General features: G+C 49.5%; 1 protein-coding gene and 1 long non-coding RNA gene across 8 annotated transcripts in view; one reads left to right on the forward strand and one right to left on the reverse strand.

Moving 5' to 3' along the window:
• The first annotated feature begins 1,782 nt into the window (after positions 1-1,782).
• The window catches only part of Banp (BTG3 associated nuclear protein), an 81,289-nt gene continuing 57,821 nt past the window's right edge, over positions 1,783-25,250 (forward strand). For 4 of the 7 annotated variants that reach the window (NM_016812.4, NM_001110100.2, NM_001285981.1 and 1 more), the window contains exon 1: positions 4,303-4,459. The gene's annotated coding sequence lies outside the window, so the exon portion shown is untranslated. Of the gene's footprint in view, positions 1,948-3,596; positions 3,732-4,302; positions 4,460-25,250 lie in introns of those variants that run through there. The other 3 variants (XM_017312899.2, XM_030243672.1, XM_030243673.1) reach the window with 3 other exon arrangements.
• Positions 3,489-4,456, reverse strand: Gm27011 (predicted gene, 27011). Its single transcript, NR_169031.1, has one exon. It is a non-coding gene; the product is annotated as a predicted gene, 27011 (long non-coding RNA).

The following is a 25,250-nucleotide window of genomic DNA, read 5'->3' on the forward strand; positions in this document are numbered from 1 at the left end:
TTATATAATCAATAAATTGATTTTCCAAAAGGAATAAACATCTAAAGTACATCTTATTTCTTTGTGCACATGCATGCAGACACATGTTGAGGGCAGAGGACAACTTGTGGGAATCACTTCTGTCTGCCAGCGTGTGTCCCAGAGCCACCAGGCAATCATCTTCACCAGGTGGGTCATCTTGCAGGCACAGATAAACTCCTTTTATTTCCTTAAGCTACCTTCTTGTTTCCTGGTTCCCTGACAGCCCCTGACACTGTGTCTGTTCTGCCCATGGAGGAACCCGCATCCCAGAGTGGTGACCTGTGTCGGGAGTGTCCCCTAGCTGGCAAGTGACCGGGTCCCAAGCGTTTTTGAACCCATCCCACAAAAACAATATGGAGATGGAACTGGGAAGAAAGTGCAGCTAAATGTGGGGGCCAGCAGGAGGTATTCAGGTACACGCAGTCACCCTGCTCTTCACGTTCTGGGACACACACAAGGAGCACAGTGGATGCCTGGGCAACACAGTCAGTCACCCAAACTCTCAATCAGCACAGTGGGGGAAACAAGCTGCCATGGGCGTTTGTGCCATGGCTGTCATTGCTGCCTAAGGAAATATGTCGAAGGGGGGGCGGGGCTGGGGGGGGGGGGAGAGAAGCAACCATGGCTGACAGGGTTACAAGCGTGCACTTCGTTTCCGGATAGGCTCCATGGTCCATGCTCATCTCTGTTCCTTGCAGTGCTGTTTGTGCTGACATGTGGTGTGGTACCCTCACTTCCAAGATGGCTCCTTCCTGCTGCCTGGAAGGTGCTCGCGGGAGGTTCTCTCTGTAGGGCAGCTTGGTGCCAAGTGGGTTAAGGGCAAGGGTCCTGGGGCTCAGGAATTGGACGCTACTAATTTCTAAAGACCCAGGCCTGACGAGTAGTCTCGGATATTGTAGAATTCTTCTGTCTGGTAGCTCAGAGGTCTGGGAAGGTCAAGGCCCCACTGAGTGAGCTAACTTTTAGAGCCACGAGTGAGCGTGTCATCGGCCTACCCTGATGTTGCTGCTGTCCCCACCCAGAGAAGGCCAACAGCCACCCACTGTGACTCAGACTGCTGCCGCTCTCCTGGGACCCTAACTGTCATCTTGGCTCTTAGGGGGACAGTCTCCAGGAACAATATCCCGTGTGAAGTAGGGGAGGGGGAGGGGGCTACCAAAGGCCTTGGTGTACCAGTTGCGAAGTTGAGGGACTGTCACCACAACCGAAGTGGAGACCAGCAGTCATTCACTACAGGGAACTCATGGTCTTTACCATGCCTCTCCCTCCTCCGCCTTAGTGTCAGGACCTTTCCCATCTGCCCGCTTCTCTGCACTAGCTTCCACTCCTGGCCTTCATCACCATCCTAGCAGGCCTTCTCAGAGTCTCTACAGTCGCCTTCCCCCGGGGTAAGCGGCCCCCCACTGGTTCCCGAACGCCCCAGGCAGAGCAGCACTTCAAAAGACAAATCCACTCACTTTCAGCCTTCGCCAAACCCTGAGAGGGCTTCCCATGGCTTCTTGGTCTAGACATCCAACCTTGCTCTTAGAGTACCATGGGCGTGTGATCTAGGGGCACCGCCAAAACATAGACAAGTTTCCGGAATTTGCTCTTAGTGTACCACGGGCGTGATCTAGGGGCACCGCCAAAGCATAGACGACAAGTTTCCCCCAAAGAAAAGGGATCCTAGTAAAACCCGCCTGGTTTGTAGCCAATCAGCACGCGGGGGGCGGGGTTGGGCTGCTCACTTCCCGCTCTGGAGCTCTGCCAAGAGCTTAAGCCCTCTCCCTGTGTCGTGGAGCTCTGACAAGCCAGGGCTGCTCCTGGGGGAGAGAGGGCGGAGATCGGAGAGCAGCAGCAACTCCCGAAAGGAAAACTGAGGAACACGCCTGCTTGTTCAAGCGGGTCATCCCAGTTACTGGGGAAATCGGAGGCAGGAAGCTTAAGGTCAGCCTGGGCTCCCGGACAAAACGTTGTCTCCAAAGGAGAGCCTGCCAGACTACCTGGGTGTGATGGTTTGCATATGCTTGGCCCACGGAATGGCACTATTAGGAGGTGTGGCCCTGTTGGAGTAGATTTTGCCAAAGTGCGTGTGGGCTTTAAGACCCTCATCCTGGCAGCCTGGAAGTCAGTCTTCAGCTAGTAGCTTTCGGATGAAGATGTAGAACTCTCAGCTCTGCCTCAGTGGGTTTGACCCATGGGACCCGGGTGGTGGAAGGTGAGAACTGACTCTCTGTCATGTCCACGGGGTGCCACGGTACTCCAACAACCCCCACAGCATGCACACAGAGTAAATGAACATAGCTTTAACAATCCAGGGCATCAAAACAAAGAGGGTTGGGAAATGGCAGGCTTGGCAAAGTGCATGTCCTGTAGGCACGCGGAACTAAAGTTGAGCCCCAGAAGGCACAAATCAATGGTGCCACCCGTGGTGGGGTGGGCTTGTGATCCCAGAGCTGGGGAAGCGGAGACAAGTGGATCACTGGGGCTCACTGGACAGTCAGTCTCACCTACCCTGCAAGCTGCAGGTCCCATTGAGAGACTGTGGTTTAAAATTCAAGGTGGGCAGCTGCCGAGGGACATGCATGTTGCACGCATGCGCACACATCAGCCTCCCGGTTCTGAACTCTGGCTCTGATTAGTGTACTCTCTGGTTGAGATCTAAACTGTATTAGCACTCGGACTCTCATTCAGCCCTTCATTGCTGCCTACTGGTGCCAACCCACCCTTTCCCCACCATCCACTCATCTGCTTGATGGTTGCACTAAATACATTTGAAGTCCTGGGATGGAGGAGACGGCAACGCCAGGGGTGAAAGGGAGGTTAAGGGGGATGTTAGGGTGACATGCTGGGGATGACGTCACCATTACTCTGTTTTTCCGTGCGGTCAGGCATTCATGTTCAGAACTCTCACAACTACAGTTTTAAAATCTGGGCCCAATTGAGGGGCGGTGGGAGGAGATAGTACAACTCTCTAAGAGTTTCTGGCCAAGTTCCTCGTAGTTCCTCTGGGCTTAGCTTTCTTTCTTTTTATTTTAAAGATTTATTTATTTATTTCATGTATGTGGGTACACTGTCACTGTCTTCAGACACACCAGAAGAGGGCATTGGGTTCCCATTACAGATGGTTGTGAGCCATCATGTAGTTCCTGGGGTTTGAACTCAGGACCTCTGGAAGAGCAGTCAGTGCTTTTTTTTTTTTTTTTTTTTTTTTCCCCAAATGAGACAGGGCTTCTCTGTATAACTCTGGCTGTCCTGGAACTCACTCTGTAGATTGGGCTGGCTCGAACTCAGAAATCTGGCTGCCTTTACCTTCCAAGTGCTGGGATTAAAGGTGTGCGCCACCACTGCCCAGCAGGTCTCATTTTAACAGCACAGTTCTAGGTTGAAATCTTCAAGACAATCCTGAGGTAAAGTGGCACAGGATCAAACCCCAGACAGAGCACAGTGGTTTAGAAGGGCTGTCCCAAGGTTGCCCAGCTGGTAGCTGCACTGAGTCATGGCTTTATTATCGGCACAGGGGAACGGGCAGGAAACAGGTTTTTGTTTTGTTTAGTTTTCTAAGTGAAAATAACTCCTGTAATCCCGGTTTGTAGGATTGCTCACTGCGAACATGCAGAAGGGGACAGCCTGGAAAGGAACACTGACGACAGACCAGGTGCAGAGAACCATTAGTGGCATTTCTGGCAACAAATGCACATCGATGCTGCATAGCTCCTATTGCATGATACGTAAGCATGTCACATATAATCTCTATCACAGTGACAGTGTCCCCACGACCAGCTTGTCCATAAGGAAGTCAGGCAACTTTCCAGACAATGCCACTGAACGAGCCCGGAACGTCTGAGACCGATGCCAGGTAGAGTAGGTAGGACGGGTTTGGGAGCGTACAGCCCATTTGAGCCGCTGACACTACAAGTCCCAGCAGCCCTCAGGGCAGGGAAGGCATGGGGCAGCCAGAATCCGGATGGACTACAAATCCCAGCAGGCAAATCATGGCCGCAGAGACTACCAGTCCCAGGACGCATCGTGCCACACACAGCGCACACTGGGATTTGTAGTCGTCAGGGCAGCGTTAGTGTGTTCACACCCATCAAAGAGGACGTACATTCCTCAGATTGAACACTGGAGGATTTACTGCTTTAGCAAGTAACATGGACGTGAGATGGGGAAGTAAGGGCCCAGCGAGTCAACTCTCGGAGCAGGGGAGGACAACTGCGCATGCTCGTTGGAGTCCGTCGGCGAAAGCGCGCGCCAGAGGCGCCCAGAGCAGGCCCCGCCCCCTTCCCGACCGGCCCCGCCCTTGAGCCGGGAGCCCAGGGAGCCTGCGCTGAGGGCGGGGCGCAGGCCGTGGGGAGGCGCTCGCGGCGCCTGCGCAGAGCGGCTGCTTCTCTCGCGAGGACGGACGCCATTATCGCAGCTCCCCGACAAACACCACGAGAATTCCGCAGCCCACACGGTAATTGCAGCTCCCGCAGCCGGTCGCGCCTCCACTCCCCCTTCCCGCGGGGCGAGAGCGAGAGCGAGAGCGAGATCTCCGGCCGCCCCCGCCCCGCCCCGCCGCCAACCGTCGCCAACGGCCACGGGGCCGCACGCCGGGCTGGGCGGGGGCCGGCGGGCCGCGGGATGTCCGCGCGTCGCCTCCGCGCCTCCACCCGCCGGGGCTGCGGGACCCGGGAAGCGAGCGAGCGAGCGGGCGAGCGGCCGAGGCCCGGCGGCCGTGCTCGCGTGCGTTCGGCTCCGGGGCCTCGGCGCCTCCCGGGCCCGCGCCCGGCGCTCCTGTCACGGGCTCGGCGCGCGGGCGCTGTGGCCCTGGCTCGGCCGCCCAAGTCTCTCAGGACTGAGCCTCGCGCGCTGCGCCCGGGCCCCGCGCGCCGCCCCGCCGCCTAGGTGGCCCCATCTCCCGGCCGTTGTTGGCGCTATGCCCCGGTAACCGGGTGACTTCGCCCTGGTTGGCGCGTCCGCCCGCCTCTGCTCTGCTCTCTGTTGACATCGGGGCCGAGACTGGTGCTCGCTTCCCCACCTAGCGTCACGTCCCCGTCCCGCACAGCCTGGCTCTTTTTTTTCCTTGTTACTTGTGGTGGCCTTTGTTTCTCTGCTCCTGGTGACATTGTAACTTCTCGGAGATAGTGTGGAACCTCCGGCTTCCCTCTACCTCCTCTCTGCCTTTCTTCTAATCTGGGTTGGGGACGCTTTAGGCGGGTGCAGGTAGGTCCCGAGGTCTTTCTTTCGCTGCACGCCTGGTCAGCTCAGGACGCAGTGTTTCAGTCAGCTTTCTTCTTGAGTCCCCAGGGAGCCTCTGCCAAGGACTTCCTTTCTGGTAACTGTTTCCTCCCTGGACCGGCCTAAGGTCTTCTTGGCATTGGAACAGGTCTGCCCTTCGCAGGTATGCTCGGTAGGCGTGTCCTCGAGCGCTGGGAGATTGTCCCAAGAGCCTTTCTTAAAGTCGTTAGAGAGTTTGTCGCCCTCCCCCCCACCCCCGCCCCATTTGGGCACACTACTTGAGTTTCTTTATCTTTCTATTCCTTTTTGATTTTCATTCCAGGAAAGAACTTCAGTTTATCTTTCACCCCAGTGGCGCAGGACTTTTAATTCCAAGCACTTAGGAGACAGAGGCAGGTGGATCTTTGCCAGTTTGAGGCAACCTCGTTTACATAGTGTTTACATAGGCAACCTCCCCTATCTCGGGGAGGGGGCCGGCGAATCCACCATCAGAATTGTAGTTTCTGAGCAGGGCATAGAGAGGTACACACCTCTAGCCCCAGCACTTGGGAGGCAGAGGCAGGCGGATCTCTTAAGTCTGACACCATCCTGCTCTACAGAGTGAGTTCTAGGACAGCCAGAACTACACAGAGAAACCTTGTCTTGAAAAACGAAACAAACAAAAAAAAATTTCTGAATGTATTTGTTCTTTTCCTTTTGTTCAGTAGTTTGTTTCATGAATATGTTTTCTCTTTCAGGCTGAGAAAACTATTAGGGGTTCTTTTCAGTTCTCTTATCTGACTTCTTGTTTATCACTTTTGGGGGGTGGGTGGTAAATGTTAGCTTCTTGCTTTGGATGGCAGGTCCTCCAATAGTGCTAATTATTATTGCTTAAACCTTAGACTTTAAGGTAAGAGGAAACTGGCAGGGGGCCCTGGGTCTGTGGAGAGGGGTTTAAAAATGGTTTTCCCCACTAGTGTCTGGGAGAGGTTGTTACCTCAAGACTTGGAGGACCACATAACAGACACCTTATATCTGGGCTGTTTATGCATCTTCCAGGGTCTGTCTCCCTTTGCTTGGAAGCTGTTTTGCTTGTCAGGGGTGGCTGTGGAGACTGCTGAGGGCCAGGTGGGGCCTGGAGCCCCACTCCTGTGTCCTGCAAGCTATCTAGATCCTCTGTCAGAAGTTTAAGTCTTTGGCTGTGCTCTATTTTCTTGTGAGCTGATTGTACTGTAGTAAGTATTTTAGTGGGGTAAGTGGAGATTGTTTACAAGGCCACTCATCTTGAACAGGAATTTCAAAGCCTGTTGTCTTCATTCAGACAATTTGTCTCCTTCCATTTTTTGCTCTTTGTGACGGATGTGTGCCAGAACATGGTGTCTGGCTGCCTCCAGTTGACTGGGTGGTCCTTTGGTAGGGTACCGGGATGCAGAGGACTGGTCCCACACTGAGATTAGGATGCAGAGGACTGGTCCCACACTGAGATTAGGCACTTGATTTGACTTGTCTGGTGAGCTCTGAGTTTAGCCTCTTCACTTTGTTGCTGGGCTAGTGCAAGTAGCTAGCATATTATGCATGGTTCATTGATCCCGAGGTGCGCAGTGCAGTGTTTGCCGCGCCCATAGCACAGGGATAGCGAGGCGCTGTTTTGGGCTGGCACCCTTGCCCAGGGCCTTGCAGCAGAGTCCACAGCAACCCACACTTCATGAGCATTCTGAGGTCCACCTGCAGAGTTAGTCTGTGGTTAAGAATTTCAGAGAAACTGAATGAGCTTCCTCTTCCCCTTCATTTTCTCTCTTGGCTAACAGGAAGGTTACCTAGATTATAAAGACCATACACACGTTTCAATGTCCCACTGACATCTTTTGTTTGTTTTGTTTCAGGATGTAATTCAAGACTCCATACTCTAGTTGTCATATCTCCTCCAGTCTGCTATTTTCGTTATCCCAAAGTATCCAGTGTTTATAAGTTTTGGCAGGAAAAACGTGCAGTTTCTGGAAAAAGCCCAGCAGATACTGTAGTGTTTGTTGGATTGAGGCTATGTGGTCAATAGAGACACTGATATCAAATACCCCAGGAGATAGACTAAGAACATCAGCTTTCTGCTAGACATGCAGTGTATTCACGAGAACACGTCAGATGCAGGTGGGGAGGGGTGATGACTAGAATTCTGACTAGTACTGCTCGAGGTGAGGGGCTCAGGGGAAACGGAGGGTCCAAGCCCAGGTTCTAGATGAATTCACAGCAGTGGTTTTACTAATGCCACCCCATGTAGCTTAGCCTGCTTTCTCAGAATCAGATGTGCTATGGAAACTTAAGGTGTATGGTTGAATGAATTACACGATGCAAGGCTGACTATAAAGCCCCATATTACTTAAAGGGTCATTTCAGTTATTTAAATCCAGAAAAAGTTTCCCTGGGAGGGGGGAGACTAGACAGTTGGATGCAATGAGGGCCCCACCCAACAAGAATGTGACACTGAAGTTAGGGCTGTGGTGGTCGTTGTTAATGTCTCTTCTGTTCATAAAACCCTCCCAGGGAACCAGTCAGTGGAAGTGCTTCTAACCAGCCTCCTGCACTGTTAGCTGGAAGGAGGAGAGGCTGAGGAACCTGGAGAGCAGGTGTGGGTGGGATCATGGCAGTTGCTTCCTTAGGCTGCACCAGGGTTGCAGGCAGAAGCTTGCAGTGAGAACTACCTGCCTTGAAATGGTGGGAGGTGCTACTCTCCTGTCCTGTCCTCTAGAAGCTCACACTGACACTGGCCTACTTGGATGGAGTTGGTCTTAGAGCTGTCTTGGAACTGACACTGGAACATGGAGGAGCTGGTACCTCCAGAGCATGGAGCCACCACCAAGGGGGATGAAACATTCCAAGATACTGTGGATGTGATTCCTGTCTGAATTAACTTCTTTGTAGTTTTCATGTTTACACACTCAGGAACTGTCCAGTAAGATTCTATATTAGCCCATGGTGCAGCAGACAGCGTTACTTCCCCAAAAGGAGCCTCCTAATGACAGGCAATTCTGAGATGCTCTAGAGGGAGCAGCTACATGGTTGATTGCATTCAGAGGTGGGCTTTGGAAGAGTGAAGTCTGACGAGAGGCTGGGGAGGGGAAAAAGATGGAAACAGGTTTCAGCATGTCACTGAAAAACTTGAAAGGTGAAATGGAGCGTGCGAGTGATGGTGACAACCACTGTCTCCTCTCTGGTGCTCTGATGAACATTAACACTTGTTAAGGATCTGTGGGGTGTGGCGATCCTGGTACTCATGAGGCAGGTGTGTCTAAGTTGGCGGCCAGCCTGCTCTACATAGGTCCAGGACAGCCAGAGCTATGTAATAAGACCCTGTTTCAAGAAAACCAACCAAAAAACTAAACCAAAGCCAAAACAAAAGAAAAAGAACACGTTATGGCCAAACAGTGCACAGGAAGTGAGCGTGGAGGAGGAGCTGGGAAGGTGAGCAGGAAGACCAAGGGCAGGTGAAGTTGGTCAGGTGCTGTGCTGATAGACCTGCCACTCACAAACACCATGTGTGAGAGTAGCTGTGGCCTGTTTTCCTTTGCATCAGATCAGATGGAAAGTTTAGTCTTGTGGAAACTGGAAATGTGTTTGGATAGTCCTGGAAGTAAAACCTTGGTGTGTGTACACCCTGCTGCTATAAACTGAGTTTACTTTGAGGCCAAAACCTGAAGCATCTCCACCTTGCCAACAGACCCAGGGAAGGAATTGGGATGCCTTGCAGGTTCCATGGGCTTGGGCAACCTGGATGGGAACAGCCTCCTCAAGATGAGCGTACGCACTGGCCGGAGCAGGGAAGGTGCAGAGTGGAGATGACCGCTGCAGTCCGCCTTTTGTGCTTTGGATGCATCTCTGAAGATAACAACTCAGCCTTCGTGGGCTTAAGACTGATTTCAAGGCTGTGTGGCCTGTTTACCAGCTGAACATCGTTGCAGCTGTTGGTCAGCTAGCAGCTCCGGTCACGGTTCATGTTTCAGCCAATGACAAGGCAGTGCTTGACTTCAGAACGTCTTGGTTCTGTAAACATAGTAGTCACTTCACAAGGAGTGAAGTGACTGTGATTGCCCTTCCAGGTTTAAAATTTCATGGATTTTAAAGATTTGTAGGATTTAGGTTATTTACACTTTTGCAAAGTAAGGGTTTAATAATTACATATATTAACAATATTTCAGAATTCCATAATTCAGATTTAAAATTCATACCGGCCATGTAAAAGAGGAAGCAGGAGAAGGTAGTGTTCAAGGATGGAAGCTCCTGCTGCTGTGCCGGTAGGTTGATGTCAGTAACCAAATCAGCTCCACCTGCTGCTGCGCTCTCCCAAGATCACAGGAGAGCCATTACTTGGCTCCTTCACCTTGTGGAGATACATCATTCTCATCTCCATCAGAAATCCCTTCACTAAGAAGTAGAAGACACGCTGGAGGAGCCCTGCTTCTTCAGAACCTCTTCAGAGTGTGCCAGTACCCTTCCTTCTTAGGCTTCTAGTGGTTTCAAGTTTCATTAAATGTGGGTGGAAGCCCTGACTCAGAGCTTGGGATCTTTGTGTTATGGGCAGATAAGAAACTGTCTGGCTCTGTGGTCTGTCTTCTTTGGTCATCTTTCCTTGCACAGCAGAAATTGGATGTATCAGGAAGCTGTATCTACACTGCAGAGGCAGACAGTGGCTGCCTTTGGTCTGGGGCTGTGGTTTGTGGGCTCTGTTCTTTCCTACTAAATAATGATACAAGTTGGACCCAGGCTAGGTTGGGGGTGGACTGGCAGGTGGGGGCATTTGACAGGTACCCTCCAGTATGCTGCTGAGCCTCACACTCAGGCCCCTGGCTATCTGCTTCTGGTTACAGAGGCTCTCCCAAGCACTTCTGGGTCCAGGTTTGCACTGCTGGCTTGGGCAGCAGGTATCAGGAGGAAGCTGCTGTCTCAGGTATCCTTGTGTACTTCAGGGATTACAGTCTATTTTGGGAAGATGAATATGGCAGTGCCTGCCTTCCAGAATGTTGCTCACAGTCATCTTCAGACTTGGGGACTGCCCTTTACTATCACTTCAGACCTGAGGCCATCATTTTCCATCACAGCCTTTGGATTTAAAAAGCCCAAGGTCTTTTGAACAGGAATTGGGTTTCTTTGCTTTAAATAATCCCAGGAAAGGGTTATGTAGTTTCCACCTGTGTTTTCAGGTGTCATTTCTCTCAGGACAGGCTTACTTAGGCTATTATGTCTCTTAAGCCTTTTATACTTACATAGAAATTGCTGAAGACATGGGCATTCTCTTCTGCAAACAACCTCAGTGCAGTTATCACACCAGGGGTTTAATATCTGCTGCTTAAACACTAGGTCTTACTCATATTGACTGATTATCCCAACAGTGTTCTTAGTTGTGTGGATGTGGATGCCCCGTGTGTGGATGTGGATGTTCTAGGTTTTTGCTACACCTTGTATAAATAAATCTTTCATTAGGGTCTATATTCTACAGAATATAAGCTCAGAAGCATCTATTTTTGACCAAGCCACTTGGGATAGCTGTTTCCATTTGAGGCCTGGTAAGATTGCGTGAGGCTGAGGCAGAGGCCACAGCTGGCTCTGTCCACGCTGGCTGTTGGATGCAAGTGTGTGATGATGGACATGAACGGAGAGCCTTTCCATGTCCTCTGATAACATCATTTGGAAAGTGGGAGAGCCTCAACTCTAGCAGCTACATTTCTGTTGGGCTGGGTAGAGTGCTTTTTGGGAAGTCCCTGTAGCTCAGGGCTGGGATGCTCATCGGATAGTCTAAATGTTTTGGTTTGTGCAGCTTTTTCATCCTGACAATTATGTGAGAACAACAAACCTGCTCCCCAAGGCAGAAAGATGGACAGATCTTGTGTTTTAAGCTTTGTTTTCTTAGAAGAAAGTCTTGCTGTATAGATCAAGTTGGCCTCCAACCTGCACCAACTCTGCTGCTTTAGGCTGCTAGTCCTTGGATTAAAGGTGTTGACCACATACATGACTCTAATTTATTTTTCAAGTTTTAACTCTTTATTGTGTGTGCAGGTCAGAGAACAACTTTCAGTGATATGTTCTTCATGGGCTTTGATTATGGAACTTGGGAAGGTCAGGTTTTGTGTCAACCTGCTGAGCCATTGTGCTAACCCTAAGTATTTGCTTTCTGTTTTGTTTTTTTTTTGAGACAGGGTTTCTCTGTATAGCCCTGGCTGTCCTGAAACTCACTTTGTAGACCAGGCTGGCCTCAAACACAGAAATCCACCTGCCTCTGTCTCCCAAGTGCTGGGATTAAAAGCCTGCGCCACCACTGCCCAGCAGTAATTGCTCTTAATACAAGCAACAGGTTTTCTTCAAAAAGTTATTCTTGGCAATTGCTTTAAAGTGAAGCAATAGTTTCTTGGTCTTTTGTTGCTAGCACAGCTGACATTGTTGACAAATGTTCTAGTCATCTTCTACTCAGTCACTGCAGTACCACATCCAGATACTTGGTAGCTTTTGAGATGGAGTTGGGACCTCTGAGAGCCTTGTAGGGGGTATGTGCTCCAGGATACCCAGCTCTGTTGTAAAGCAGGGAGGGGTGTGGCCTGGTCCACCATCTGTGGCATTGCATGTGTATGCAGTGTTGGGTATTTTATGCACAGGTCCTGGCATGGGGTGTGTTCTGGTTCAGTGAACTGCTATTGTGCTAGGTCCTCCAAGCTAGGGTGTCTTGTTCTTACACGTGTGCTGTATGCACATAGAGCTCATAGGAGCTTTTCAGATCCGGTTCTTTGGGCTTAAAGGGTTAGTTGTGAAGTTTTGTGATATTTTAATGTGAAAGTAAATTAAAAACTAAAATGACTGAAAACTTAAAAAAAAAAAAAGCCTGTTCTCATTATGTAGACCAGGCTAGTTTCAAAATTCCAGAGATCTGCCAGCCTCTGCCTCCAGAGTGCTGGGACTAAAGGCTTGGCCCACCATGTCTGGCCAGGTCTATGAGTCTTTGCTTTGGTGCTGGTGGGGCAGCATTACAGAGCACACAGAAGAGCATGGCTGGTGTGGCTCAGGTCAGGATTGATGTCTGGAAGGTTGACTTAGTAGTGGAGAGGAAGCTGCAGGTTGGGCCTTGTAGATAACAGTTGGAAGTGTATGGAGTGGCTCTGCTCTTAAGGAGGTACAAATATTAGCCATCAAGCAATGTCTCCTTAGTCCATGTCACTGTTTAAAGTCCTAAAGGCCATGGTTCATGGTTAGAGCGTGTGCTGGTGCTCTGTTCATTTCTAATCCAGGTTGTTGATGATCTCTGCAAATGTGACTAATAACCTTGTAATAGGCCCTCCTGTGGATGAGCCCAGTGTGCAGATGCCCCTGCCTGCTGCAGGTTAGGTGCTGGAACAACACCTAGTCTAGTGCAGCCCAACAGCTTTTGGTGTGCTGTGTGGTAGAAACAAATAGTGTTAGAGACAGGGTGCCTGCTCCAGTGAAACCTTTATGGGAGCCGAGATGTCGTCTGTCTCTCTCTCTCTCTCTCTCTCTCTCTCTCTCTCTCTCTCTCTCTCTCTTCCTCTGGTTTTTTGAGACAGGGTTTCTTTGTGTAGCCCTGCCTGTCCTGGAACTCATTCTGTAGATCAGGCTGGCCTTGAACTCAGAAATCCACCTGCCTTTGCCTCTCAAGTGCTGGGATTAAAGGTGTGCGCCACCACTGCCCAGCTTCATCTCATTTTTTAAAAAAGATTTATTATATGTAAGTACACTGTTATTGTCTTTAGACACTTTTTCTTCTTGCTCTGGCCCAAAGAGTGATTGCTTGATTGCTTTATTATGTAAGTACATTGTCACTGTCTTCAGACACACCAGAAGAGGGTGTCAGATCCCATTGCAGATGGTTGTGAGCCACCATGTGGTTTCTGGAATTTGAACTCAGGACCTTTGGAAGAGCAGTCGGAAGAGCAGTCAGTGCTCTTAACCGCTGAGCCATCTCTCTAGCCCTCATCTCATTTTTAAATCATAAAGTACAGTAGTTCTTTAAAAATTTCCTCCTATTATTTTAAAATGTAAGATAAGCTTTTGGCTCATGAACTGCACGGAAAGAGGTGGAAGGTGGACCTGGTATGTGGGCCCTGGGTTGTCACTGTGTTGCCCCTATGGGGTTTGTGAGTGAGGAACAGGCTGAGGTCATAGGTCGGCCAGCACAAAGGGCTGGAGCCACTGAGAGCCTTGGAAGACTAATGCTCTGAGTGGATGGAGCCTTTGAAGGGGGTCATGGGCTCGGTGGGACAAACAGTGCCCAGGAGCAGCCAACAGGGGGCCGTTTATTCATTTCTACACGGGGTGGGAGGCACACCAAATCTGCCATCAGGGTGTGCCATGGAGACAGGGTATTTTTGGCACCGGGGTCCTTGGCAGTTGATGCACATAGGTGATGAAAGACTCCGAGAGGAGCCCTTCGCTCAGGCCTCAGGACAATAGCAGACACCCAAGAACTCACGATAGACCAAGCTTGATGTAAACCACATGAGGCTTTATTGGGGAAAGCCAGAGCTCTGGGGATGACTCCTCTATCCCACGCAGGGGTAGAGGAGTCGACTACGAGGGGAAAGAGGTCCCAGGTTTTATAGGCCCTCAGGGGAGAAAGAAGAGGGTGGGGGAGTAGGGGATTTCCAGATCTAAACAATGTCTATTCTCAAGAAATGGGTATGGGAGGGGTACAAGGAAAGAGTCTGGTGCAGGTGTAGCAACTCAGGATTGGCTGGGCTGTGGTTGCTGGGGAGATTTTCTGACTCTTCCCCAGCAACCAATATCACAAACACCTGGCAATGGGCTTCATCAGTGGGCACACACATGGGTTCAAGGAATGGTCAAAACATTGGCAGACACACAGGTTCAAGGAGTGGCCAGAGCATTGTGCACCTCTATTTTTCTAAATCAGTGAAGCTAGTTCTGCCAACAGTGACATCTATCTTGCCAATTTCAGGGCTTCTGTGACCTTTTACATTCTGTCAGGATCTTTCAGTGACAGGTATAGACAGAGTTGGGATGCTGAGAGGACCCAGCAGTAAGAGGGTACCCTGGCACTGTTGAAGGAAGCAGGCCCAGAATGACCAGGTCTGGTAGGCTTCTTTTCCCAGGAGCTGCAGAATGGTGGCTCCTTTTGAACAGCTGGGAAGAGGTGGTGATTCAGGAAAGTCTGGCTTGCAGTTTTAGATGGATACCTGCGTACTGCAGCCTGGACAAGGTGAAATGCTGGATAAAGAAAGCACAGGAGAAGCCAGGCAGTGGTGGTGCACACCTTTAATCCCAGCACTTGGAGGCAGAGGCAGCCGGATTTCTGATTTCAAGGCCAGCCTGGTCTACAGAGTGAGTGCCAGGACAGTAAGGGCTACACAGAGAAACCCTGTCTCGAAAAAACAAAAACAACAACAAAAAAGGCACAGGAGAAGAGAGAGGCAGAGATGGAGGTTAACTTCATGCCTGTGCCTGCCAGCCCTCAATCAGAGGATGGCCCACATTCTTTGGGACATCTGGAACATCTTTCCAGGGGGCATGTGTGGCCAAAAGAATGGAGAGAAATTGTTTATTTGTCAACACTTGGACTCATGGTACATAATTTGTGGTGGCTATGATTACTGGCGTTTGAATACACGTCAGCTCTGGGGTACCATGCTGTGTTCTTGTGCTTTCTTCAAGGCAGTAGAACATACAATGCCATATTTTTACCCAAGAATGTCCTTGATGGGCTGGAGAGATGGCTTAGTGATTAAGAGTACTTGCTGCTCTTCCAGAGAACCAGGTCAGTTCTCATCGTCTGTGTCTGGTGGCTGAAAGCTGTCTGTAGTTCCAGTTCCAGAAGATCTGATGCCTCTGGTCTTTGAGACTACCTGTACATATTCCCACATGCACAGACACACACAACATAATTAAAAGAATAAAAATAAATATATCTTTAAAAAAGATTGTCCTAATGTCACACAGTAAAGCCATTGCTTTTCTAAGTCCCCACCTTAGAGCTCACTTCATCTTTCTGCTCCTGAGATGTGGACAGATGAGAACATTTTACTGGGATTGTTCCAGGACAGCCCTCTGCAGTAATGGAAGCTGTGAGCTGAACTAGCTCATGGGCCACTACGAAAGAAAGCCTGACCAACGTGGTTTTTCTTACAAATGTGCAAAGCCTATCATTCCAGAGGAGTCTGTTGTCAGTGATATGAATCGAGTTGTCAAGTGGGATTAGAATTTTAGGAAGCTGTGTTTACTATTGTGAGCCCAACAGCTCTTTCAAAGACGAGTCAGTGCTGATGTATGTTTGGAGGTAGGGTTTCACTACATAGCCCAGGCTAACCTTGAGATCTTCCTACTTAGTCTCCTGAGAGCTGGGATTATGAGTCTGCTTGCCCAGGCCTGGCACAATGCTGTAGTATCATCATATGTCATGTATGGCATCTGTAGCTGCATATACTTAGTGAGCAGGATTTTCTGAACGATGGACGAAAGCTTACACTTCTGTTAGAGCTACCCACTGGACAAGCAGAATAGATCAGTGGGCTTTGAGGAATTCAGGAGCAAAGTTCCCAGTGTGGTTTCAGGCTCTGCTGCAGCCAGACTTCATTCAGTAAGTAAAGCAAGGGCTGAGCTTTAGGGTCACCACAAATGAGTGTATCCGTGTGCAGAGGCTGTTGAACTGCTAGTACGCTAAAGTCGGGCTGCATCCAGAGCCAAGCATTCTGCCAGCCTACGGACATAGCTTTAGCTTGGCAGTTAGGGAGCCTGTGAAAGGGCAAAACTGTCACTTTTCATGATGCCTTTATTATTTTGAAAATTGTAGCTCTTTTTCATTAAAAAGTATTTTGTAAATATGTTTAAAAAGTAAAATTTCAGCTGCGTGGTTGTGGTTCACACCTTTAATCATAGTACTCAGGAGGCAGAGACAGAGGCAGGCAGATCTCAGAGTTCAAGGCCAGCCAGGTCCACAGAATGAGTTCTAGGCCAGCCAGGAGTTCCAGGACAACCAGGGCTACACAGAGGAACTGTCTTGAAAAAGGGGAGGTGGGGGACAGAAAGAAAAAATTTCCGTAACTATTATTTAAAAAGAACATGCAATACTCAAACACCTTCTGGCATGATAGCAGATGTGGTTTAATTATGTACAGCTCTTTGGGCCGCACTGATTTTAAGGTGTTGCAGGGGATCCTAATCCCAAAAGTCAGAAGTGCTGCTTCCCAGCAAACCAGCTTTTTGCCTTCACTTGGGCTATGCCTGTGAGTGTTGTGGGACAAGCCTAAGCTGAACCTCTTATTTCCAAGATATTTGGATTTCTCTCTCTCTCTTTTTTACTTGTTTACATTGAAACAAAGTCTCCTTATGTGGCTTTGGTTGGCCTGGAATTTGGCTAGGGAGGCCACCCGGACCTCAGACTCACAGAGGTCCTCCTGCCTCTGCCACTTGATTGCTGTCATTAAAGGCAGAACTACCATGTCTGCCCTAGTATTTGGCTTTCTTAAGGTAATCTTTAGCTGTAGTTGTGTGTCCAGAAGGCTGTCTGGCACCATCACACCTTTGGCCTGTTGTCCACTGCCTAGGAGAAAAGCATTTATGCAGAATCGGCGGTGGAGGCTCCTTGGCCTGCTCTTGATGTGGCTGAAGCAGGTCTGTGGGGGCCTGTGCCTGACACTTATGGGAAGAGGCCTTTGTGTGGGGAGGTGACACGTTTAATCAGCATGATCAACCTCAAAGGGGAGTAGCCTGACCTCAGTTTTGCTCTTTCCTAGTCTTTTTTTTTTTTTCTTTAAAGATTTACTTATTTATTATATGTAAGTACACTGTAGCTGTCTTCAGACACTCCAGAAGAGGGCATCAGATTTCTTTTTTTTTTTTAAGATTTATTTATTATTTATTATATGTAAGTACACCTGTCTTCAGACACTCCAGAAGAGGGAGTAAGATCTCATTATGGATGGTTGTGAGCCACCATGTGGTTGCTGGGATTTGAACTTCAGACCTTTAGAAGAGCAGTCATGTGCTCTTAACCACTGAGCCATCTCGCCAGCCCCCTCTTTCCTAGTCTTAACTTGAAACATTTTTTAGAGGTTCTATCTCAAAGAAAAACAGTGTTGCCTGTGTTTTCCAAAGGGTAGGGAGGGCAGGGGCCCCGGGAAAAGGGTCTCTTGCCTCCTGTGAAGCTTACTTAGAGTCTGAGTGCCATTTTCTAACTTGTTTCATTCATTCATTCATTCATTCATTCATTCATTCAATGTGTGCCCACATGCATGCATGTAAGTGACAGGGATAAATACTGGGTGCTGTCTGTCACTCTTCCTTGTGTTCCCAGCTAGTGTTTCTCATGGAACCTGGGGCTTCTCCCTGTGCTTAGCCTGGCAATCCAGCAAGTTTCTGAAGAGCTGCCTGCCTCTGCCTCACCAGCCCTAGGGTCTTTCTGTGGGTGCTGGGGAGCTGAACTCGGGTCCTCACATATGCACAGCAAGCACTTCACCCACTGAGCCACCTCCTCAGCCCCCATAGCACTTCACACACCGAGCAGTCTCCTCAGCCCCCATAGCACTTCACACACCGAGCCATCTCCTCAGCTCCCATCTGTTCTTTTTGCACTTTGTCTCAGGTGTATTTTGGGGGAAAAAGCAAGCCAAACTTTCCCATGTGCCCTAGTTAATAAAACAATGGATTTTGTTGCTGACCTCCTGGCTTTTGGATTTTATTTCTTAGTGCTCCTGTGTCCTGAAAAGACTTGGGTAACCTTTGGTGTTCCAGTAGCTTCCATGTTCCTGGAGACTTGGCTGCCTAATTACCACTCTGCTACTTCTTAAAGTGGACAGGAAGTAACAGTTGCTATCCTGATAGTTATATTTCATGTAATTTATTTTTGTGACACTATGTAGCCTAAGCAACCTGGAATTTGCTATGTATGTTGAGCAGTCTGACCTTGAACTCACAGAGATCCACCTGTCTCTGAATTCCAACTGTTGGAGTCAAAAGTGTCCACCGGTCGTTTGTCTGTATCCTTATTTTTTTGAAACTGTGGTCTTGGCATCCCAGCTCTGGTGGATCTTTAAGTCTCCAGAGCAGAGCAGTGCCCTGGGGACACTGTGGAACTTTTGGGACGAGAGTACATTCTTTCCACTCCTGCAGTGTTTCTGAGAGTACCTTTTTGCATACACGGTGTCCTGACTAAATCTGTTCCTCACTTGTTTCACTAAGGGCTGCTCCTGGCCTTTTAGCTTTTGCCAACAGTGAAGCATATTTTTATCTTCTATAAAGTGAGGCCGGACAAGCCATGGATGCTTTCCACAGCCCTTTCCAGACATGTCAGGAACACGCTAGGCTCTCACTGGGGGCATGTGCAGTGGGCTTATTAGACTCACTGGTGGACAGGCATCTGGTGACTGGCATGTCATTCCAGCCCAGGGCTGTGTGTCTGGCTGCCTTGTCTTGCTTCCTGTGGAAATAACCCCACCAAACCAGATGTGGCATGAAGGCTCCTGGAGAGGCTTGATGTAAGAAACAGCTCTGAGATGCCTGTCCTCGAGGCTCACGGGAAAGAAGCCATTTGTCTCAACATCCTGTATGATGTGGTTCATGCCGTGACCGAGACAATCCCGGTGGGGAATGTGCTGGAACACAGTGAGCCTTTGTTCAGTCATTTTCTCTTCTGCCTTCATCGCTTTTCATGTCATGAGAGCCGGTGCTCTGGAGTGTTTCCCTTTTTAATCTTCACCCCTAAAATGAAGCTTTATGCTCTAAATAGTGTTGTGTGTCCCACCCGTCCCATCCTATGCTGGTGACCAAATCCATGCTTCACCACTGAGCTACACCCACAGACCTCTGCTTACTTTTTAATTTGAGACAGCTTTTTTTTTTTTAATTTTTAAAAGATTTATTTATTTATTTAATGTATATGAGTGCTCTATCTGCATGTATACTTTCTTACCAGAAGAGGGCATCAGGTCACATTATGGGAATTGGACTCAGGATCTCTGGAAGAACAACCAGTATAAACTCTGAGCCATCTCTCCAGCCCCATGTTTTGTTTTTTAAATTAATTTTTTTTTTTTGAGACAGGGTTTCTCTATAATTCTGGCTGTTCTGGGACTCACTCTATAGACCAGACTGGCCCCAAACTCAGAGATCTGCCTGCCTCTGCCTCTTGATTGATGGGATCAAAGGTGTGCATCACCACTGCCTGGCCGGCCGGCGGGACAAGCTTTATTAAGTGGCCCTGCCTAGGCTCAGCTGAATCGACTCTGTAGCCCTGCAGGCCTTGAGCTCACTCTTCCATCGCAGCCTCCCAGTACAGCTTTCAAAGGTCCCATATTAATACTTCAGTTTTTTCTCATGGATGCTGCAAATATTTGAAAACACATTTGTAGTTAAATATTTAGTTACCATGGCACATTGCTGACTGACAGGCAGCTGAGCAATCAGCATTGACAGCCAGTTTGTCACTCACAAGCTGAGCAGCTGAGTTTATGCAGTTATTCAGTGCATACAGTGCAGGCTTGGAGACCAGAGCATAGGCACAGGTGCTGTGAAGACGTAGTCTATGGTTTGTAATTAATTTAGTGTGTGTGCTTGAGATAGAATCTCATAGTGTAGCCCTATCTTGCCTAGGACTTTCCATGTAGACTAGAGTGGCCTTGAATTCACAGAGATCTGCCTGCCTCTACTTCCCAAGGGCTGGGATTACAGATGTGGTGCCACCTTGCCTGGTTTTGGTTTTTATTGAAATGTAATAATGTTAATTTTTGTGGGGCTGGCATAATTGTATGTACTAATGAGGCACGGTGTGACTTTTCCACACAGTGTACTGTCAGCACTGGCCAGCCTAGGGTAAACGGGTTCACCTTACCAGTGGGTTCTCAGTGGCAATGCTGATGTCATACTGGTATCTGTGTCTGGCATGAACATTGGCCCTGTATCAGCTGCAGGATGCCTTGGAGAGGGCCGTTCAGTTGCTCACAGGCTCTCAGCTTTCAGCAGTGCCTGGGAGGCAGATGCTTAGCAAAGCAGATCTTTATGAAGTATAGTAAGCCAGAGGAAAGTGCTTGTCCATAAAGCAGGACCCGAGACCAGGGGGGTGGGTGCTGGTGTCCTTCAGACATGATTTAGTGTCAGCGAAGAACCTGTGTGGGAACAGAAAACACGTGGGAAAGGGTGAAGGGGCCGTCTGACTGGAAGAGACAAGGCTGGGGGTGGAGGTGGGATAACTGGATAGGTCCAGTGAGTGAGCAAGGAAGAGAGCCCAAGATGGATGCTGCTGGTCTACCTGCTGAGGACACAGAAACTCTTCAAGCCACTGCAGCATGAGCCCAAGAAATCTTGTCTGTCTCTGATGTGGCTCTTGAGCTGCTGTTGAGAGCTCTGGAGCAGAAGGCGGAAAAAACCCTGGAAAACTGCACATGAATCCAGATGTTAGGTGATGCCTGGGTGCAGTCAGAGCCTGAGGCGGAACCTGTAGGAGAGAATAAACCTCCCAGGCCCAAGCTTTGGCCCAAGCAGCTGGGGAACAAGGGCCACTGCCAACGGGCGAGGTGCCGGGGGAGGGCTGTGAGCTGTACCTGGGACAAGGAGGGACCTGTGCTGAAAGAGTGCTGTGTGGTAGGGGTGTGAGTGACAAGAAGCTGAGCACCAGGCCTTCAGTGCCCATTGAGCAGTGGGTCTTGCCCTGGCTCCCTGCAGGGAGGGAGTTGATTGGGAGCAGGCAGAGACCTAAGAACAATGGCCTGGGGAATAGCCCTGCAGGAAGCCTAGGCACAGTGTGTGTGGTATAGGGCCAGCCCTGCTGGAGAGAAGCCACGGTCCTAGAGCTGGAGCAGCCTGGTAGGAAAGACTGACACTCAGGGGGCTCAGGAACAGCAAGGAGGGAGCAAATGGAGGGAGCACTGAGTGCCCTGGAACACTTGGCACCCTGGAGGGAGGCCTGGGGGTGGGGCAGGAAAGCAAGGCCATCTGTGGGGCCCTGGTAAGGGCCAGTGGAGGTAGTGTGACTGACACACACACTAGTCCAGGAGTTCTGAGGAGTTCAGTCAAGGTGCAGGGAGGGGCTGGGGATGGGGCGGGGGCTGTGGTGAGATGGGTTAAAGAGGGCCTCACTAGATAATTAGACTGGGGCTTAAGCCTCTAGGTTCAACAACCAGCGCTGGGGAAAATGTTTGAGGTACTGTTGGGATTTGATGCCTGTGCTAACTCTGCATGGAACTACTCTGACCTAGAGACACTAAGCAACCAATAACTAATTAGTAAGTCCTGCGGAGGTACGCCACTCAGATCCTGGGATCTCTGCCTCCCCGAGGGAGGCAGCTTAGGTTTAAGGTGTTCTACCCAACCCCCAGGTACTGCCGTGCCAGCTTATAGGTACAGGAAGACATACATGTGCAGTTCCTACACACTGACCTGGGACTTCCAACTGGTGTGCCTTTCTGTGGTGTATTGGGGTAGCATGATTAAATCATTCTTTCATGTTAACACGTGGTGGGGCCACCCCTCACCTTGCTGTACCCCTGCTGAGTGCTTGGGCTGTGGCTTTGGTGGACTGCACTTTTTCCACGTGCACCCTGGAAGCTTCAGCACTCTAAATGGTAATTGCAGTTGGAGTCTTTATTGAACATTAGTCTTAGTCCAGCTGTTTTATTACATTAGGACTGGATTCTCCCCAGGCCTTCTGAGAAATGGCAAAGCTAATTTGCCAAAATGGCAACTGCGTGCATGTCTCTCTGTTCCAGTTTTCTTGGGCTGCTTGCCCTAGTTTTTTTTTCTATTGAAACCTTCACTGTTAGCAGAATTTTAAATGTTTTTATCCTGGCAACAGGAGCATTTGGATAAACAGCGAGGAAGGAGGGCAGTGGTGTCCTTGTTTGGAGGAGGTCAGAGTTCAGGGTTTTATAGTCGGTCCAGAGTGTTTTCCTAAGCCATTTGCAGAGCTTTTAGGAAGCAGGAAGGTGCCGGGGTTGGGCATTTAAAAGCCTCTTCCACTGGCCCCTTAGGAGAGGCAGGCACAGCTCATGGAATCTCTGGGTTCCGGCCATTTGTGAATAGGCCACAGAGCCAGAGTAAGCGGGTGTAGACCAGGCAGTTGTTAATGTTCTTTTTGACAAGGCTGTCTGTAGCAGGTGGCCTGGATACAGGGCTAGATGCACACATGTGAGGAACTGGTCTCTTCCTCTACATCTTCGCTTTTCACGGTTTTCCATGTTTGGGCCTAGAGAAGGCCCAGGCTGCACACCAGTTCCCTCTGGAGGAGAGTCCCCAGAGGCTTCTGCACTTGGGTAGACTTGTAGGAGTGTCTAGGCTTTTGACATTGTGACAGATGTAGTCTGTTATCTATGAGGTTCATGTATAAAAGCCATGCAATCAAAGCGAAGCTTGCTGTTTGAAGTGAGCACTTATCACTCCCCGAGGGTGAATGTGGCTTGTGGGCTGTGGGTTGAACAGGTCTTGGAGCTGCACCTGCTGCAGGTGAAGCTGGGATGCTGAGTCTCTGTCTGGGGGCATTTGTCCTGAGGTACTGAGGCAGGCATGCTGGTGATTCTAGTATCTTTGCAGCCTTGAAAAGGGCAAAGACTTGTCTGTCTGCATTTTCCTGGAAAACGGTCTGTAGTCTATTTTCAGTTCTTTGGATTTGCTAGAGCCTGGGCTACTTTTAGTCTAGTCCTGAATCTGGCTGGGTGGCTTTAGGAAGGTGAAGGCCGCTGCCTCGGCTCAGAGCTGAAGTTCACTCTTTGCTTCTTTATTTGGAAGCAAGAAGATTGAGTTTCGGGCTGGAGAGATGGCTCAGTGGTTAAGAGCATCGACTGCTCTTCCGAAGGTCTTGAGTTCAAATCCCAGCAACCACATGGTGGCTCACAACCATCTGTAATTAGATCTGACTCCCTCTTCTGGTGTGTCTGTAGACAACTACAGCGCACTTAGATATAATAATAAATAAATCTTTAAAAAGTATTCTTTAAAAAAAAAAAAGACTGAGTTTCTGGTACTAGGTATGTTCTCTTTCAGCTGTGTCTACTCTGTCTTTCAAGTTCCTCCTCAGAGACCTTGGAAAGGGGCGGGCACAGAGGCCTGGGGGTGCTTAGGGCTGCTGCACCTGTGTGACAGCCCACTGCCCAGCTTTCCGCTGCTGCTAACGACCCTGCCGGCTCTTTTGAGTGAGTCTTTGTACAGTAAGTGCATATGCTGGCAGGTTCCTGTGTCCAGGGAGGACTCCCAGAGTCAGCCCAAGGCCCCTGCGAGCCACTGGGGCCCCGTGGCGTGTCAGGTATCAATGTTGCCAGTTATCCAGCAGGTGAAACACCTGCCCATGCTTTGGCCTTTCCTTGTTTGTTTGTTTGCTTTTTTGTTTTGCTGTTTTTTGTTTGTTTTTCGAGACAGGGTTTCTCTGTATCACCCTGGCTGTTCTGGAGCTCACTCTGTAGATCAGGCTGGCCTTGAACTCAGAAATCCGCCTGCCTCTGCCTCCCAAATGCTGGGATTAAAGGCGTGTGCCACCACTGCCCGTGGCCTTTCCTTGTGACTGATTTTTTTTTTTAGGGTTAGTGTCACAGGTTTACTGGTCTTTCCTACTGTTGTGAAAAGAAAAAAAGAATTGGCTTAGGAATAGCAAGTATTTTTTTCCAGATTGAATTTTTTCTTAAAGAACCCCTTTGATTAAATACAATGCAAACCAAAGGTGTGTAAGGTGTGTAAGGTGTGGTGACCTACACTCATGGGCTGCCCTTCTGCCGCTCATTCACACACATATTTCCATCACATGACCTAGACTTGAATTTCTAATTGTTGTTTGGTTTTGCCCTTTCCTTGGTTTTGTCAATTTTAAAATCTACTTTAATTTCTACAGACCTCTCACCGTCCCTCCTGTTACTGTGTTAATAAGATGTGTCATCTGGGGTGCAGTACAACACTTCATTCATTCATTCATTCATTCATTCCTGGCCTGTTTGATTTTTTGCAAGGTGAGAGACCCTGGCGCCCTCTTTCCCCACAGAGCTGGTAAGGAGAAAAGCCGGCGAGTCTCCAGCGGTTCTTCACCTCACTGCAGCCGTTAGACTTGCTGATGTCAGCATTTTCATGTTTGCCCAAAGTAGGGCCTTCACATCGGTCTGTGTGTCCTGTAGTTGTTGAGCCTAGCCGTGTTTGTGGGACCCTTACTTGAAGTGTGATGGCTGCCTCCTTCAGATGGAGCTCAGTGATTTCATAGTGTCCTTATATGTGGTCCAACAAGTCTGTCTGGGCTTAGCGTCTGTGTTTCTTGTTTGGAATATGGAACTACCCTTCTTCAAGGAATCTGGCTCTTGAGCACCGCAGCCAGGCTCCAAGGACATAGCCTGCTACAGGGCCCACTGCTGCTCTTCCTTCAGTGGATGGGGCAGAGTATGTCAGCACATGCCCACACCTGCGTTTGCCCTTCCTGCCAGATTGTGGTGCCCAGGTATATACTTGGTCACTCTCAGACCACGATGTCAGCTTCTGCACCTCTCAGGAGGATTCAGCGGGATTGGGGTGCCAGGTGTTGTGTGAGCAGAACAAGACATATGCAGCTACTTAGCAGGGACTCCCAGTGGCCCTTGCAGCAGTTACTGAAGATGGTTAGAATTTATTTTATAGGCGAGTTCTCCCCATTTGGAAAAGTTGCATTGTATCTATTGTCAGAGCAGAGGCCTCCCTCTGCCGCTCTCCTCAGTGTCATGTCAGAGCAGAGGCCTCCCTCTGCCGCTCTCCTCAGTGTCATGTCAGAGCAGAGGCCTCCCTCTGCCGCTCTCCTCAGTGTCATGTCAGAGCAGAGGCCTCCCTCTGCCGCTCTCCTCAGTGTCATGTCAGAGCAGAGGCCTCCCTCTGCCGCTCTCCTCAGTGTCATGTCAGAGCAGAGGCCTCCCTCTGCCGCTCTCCTCAGTGTCATGTCAGAGCAGAGGCCTCCCTCTGCCGCTCTCCTCAGTGTCAGAGCTGACTTGGTCTCTTCTACTGATTCTCATTTTCTGAAGTTGCTTTATTTTTGCAGATTCTTTACCACCCATTGTGTATGAGGGTGCTCTTCCTAGACACTGTATTTGGATCAGAGTGCTGCCTTTAGACTT

Source organism: Mus musculus, chromosome 8 (genome assembly GCF_000001635.26).
Source record: "Mus musculus strain C57BL/6J chromosome 8, GRCm38.p6 C57BL/6J".
NCBI lineage: Eukaryota > Metazoa > Chordata > Mammalia > Rodentia > Muridae > Mus > Mus musculus.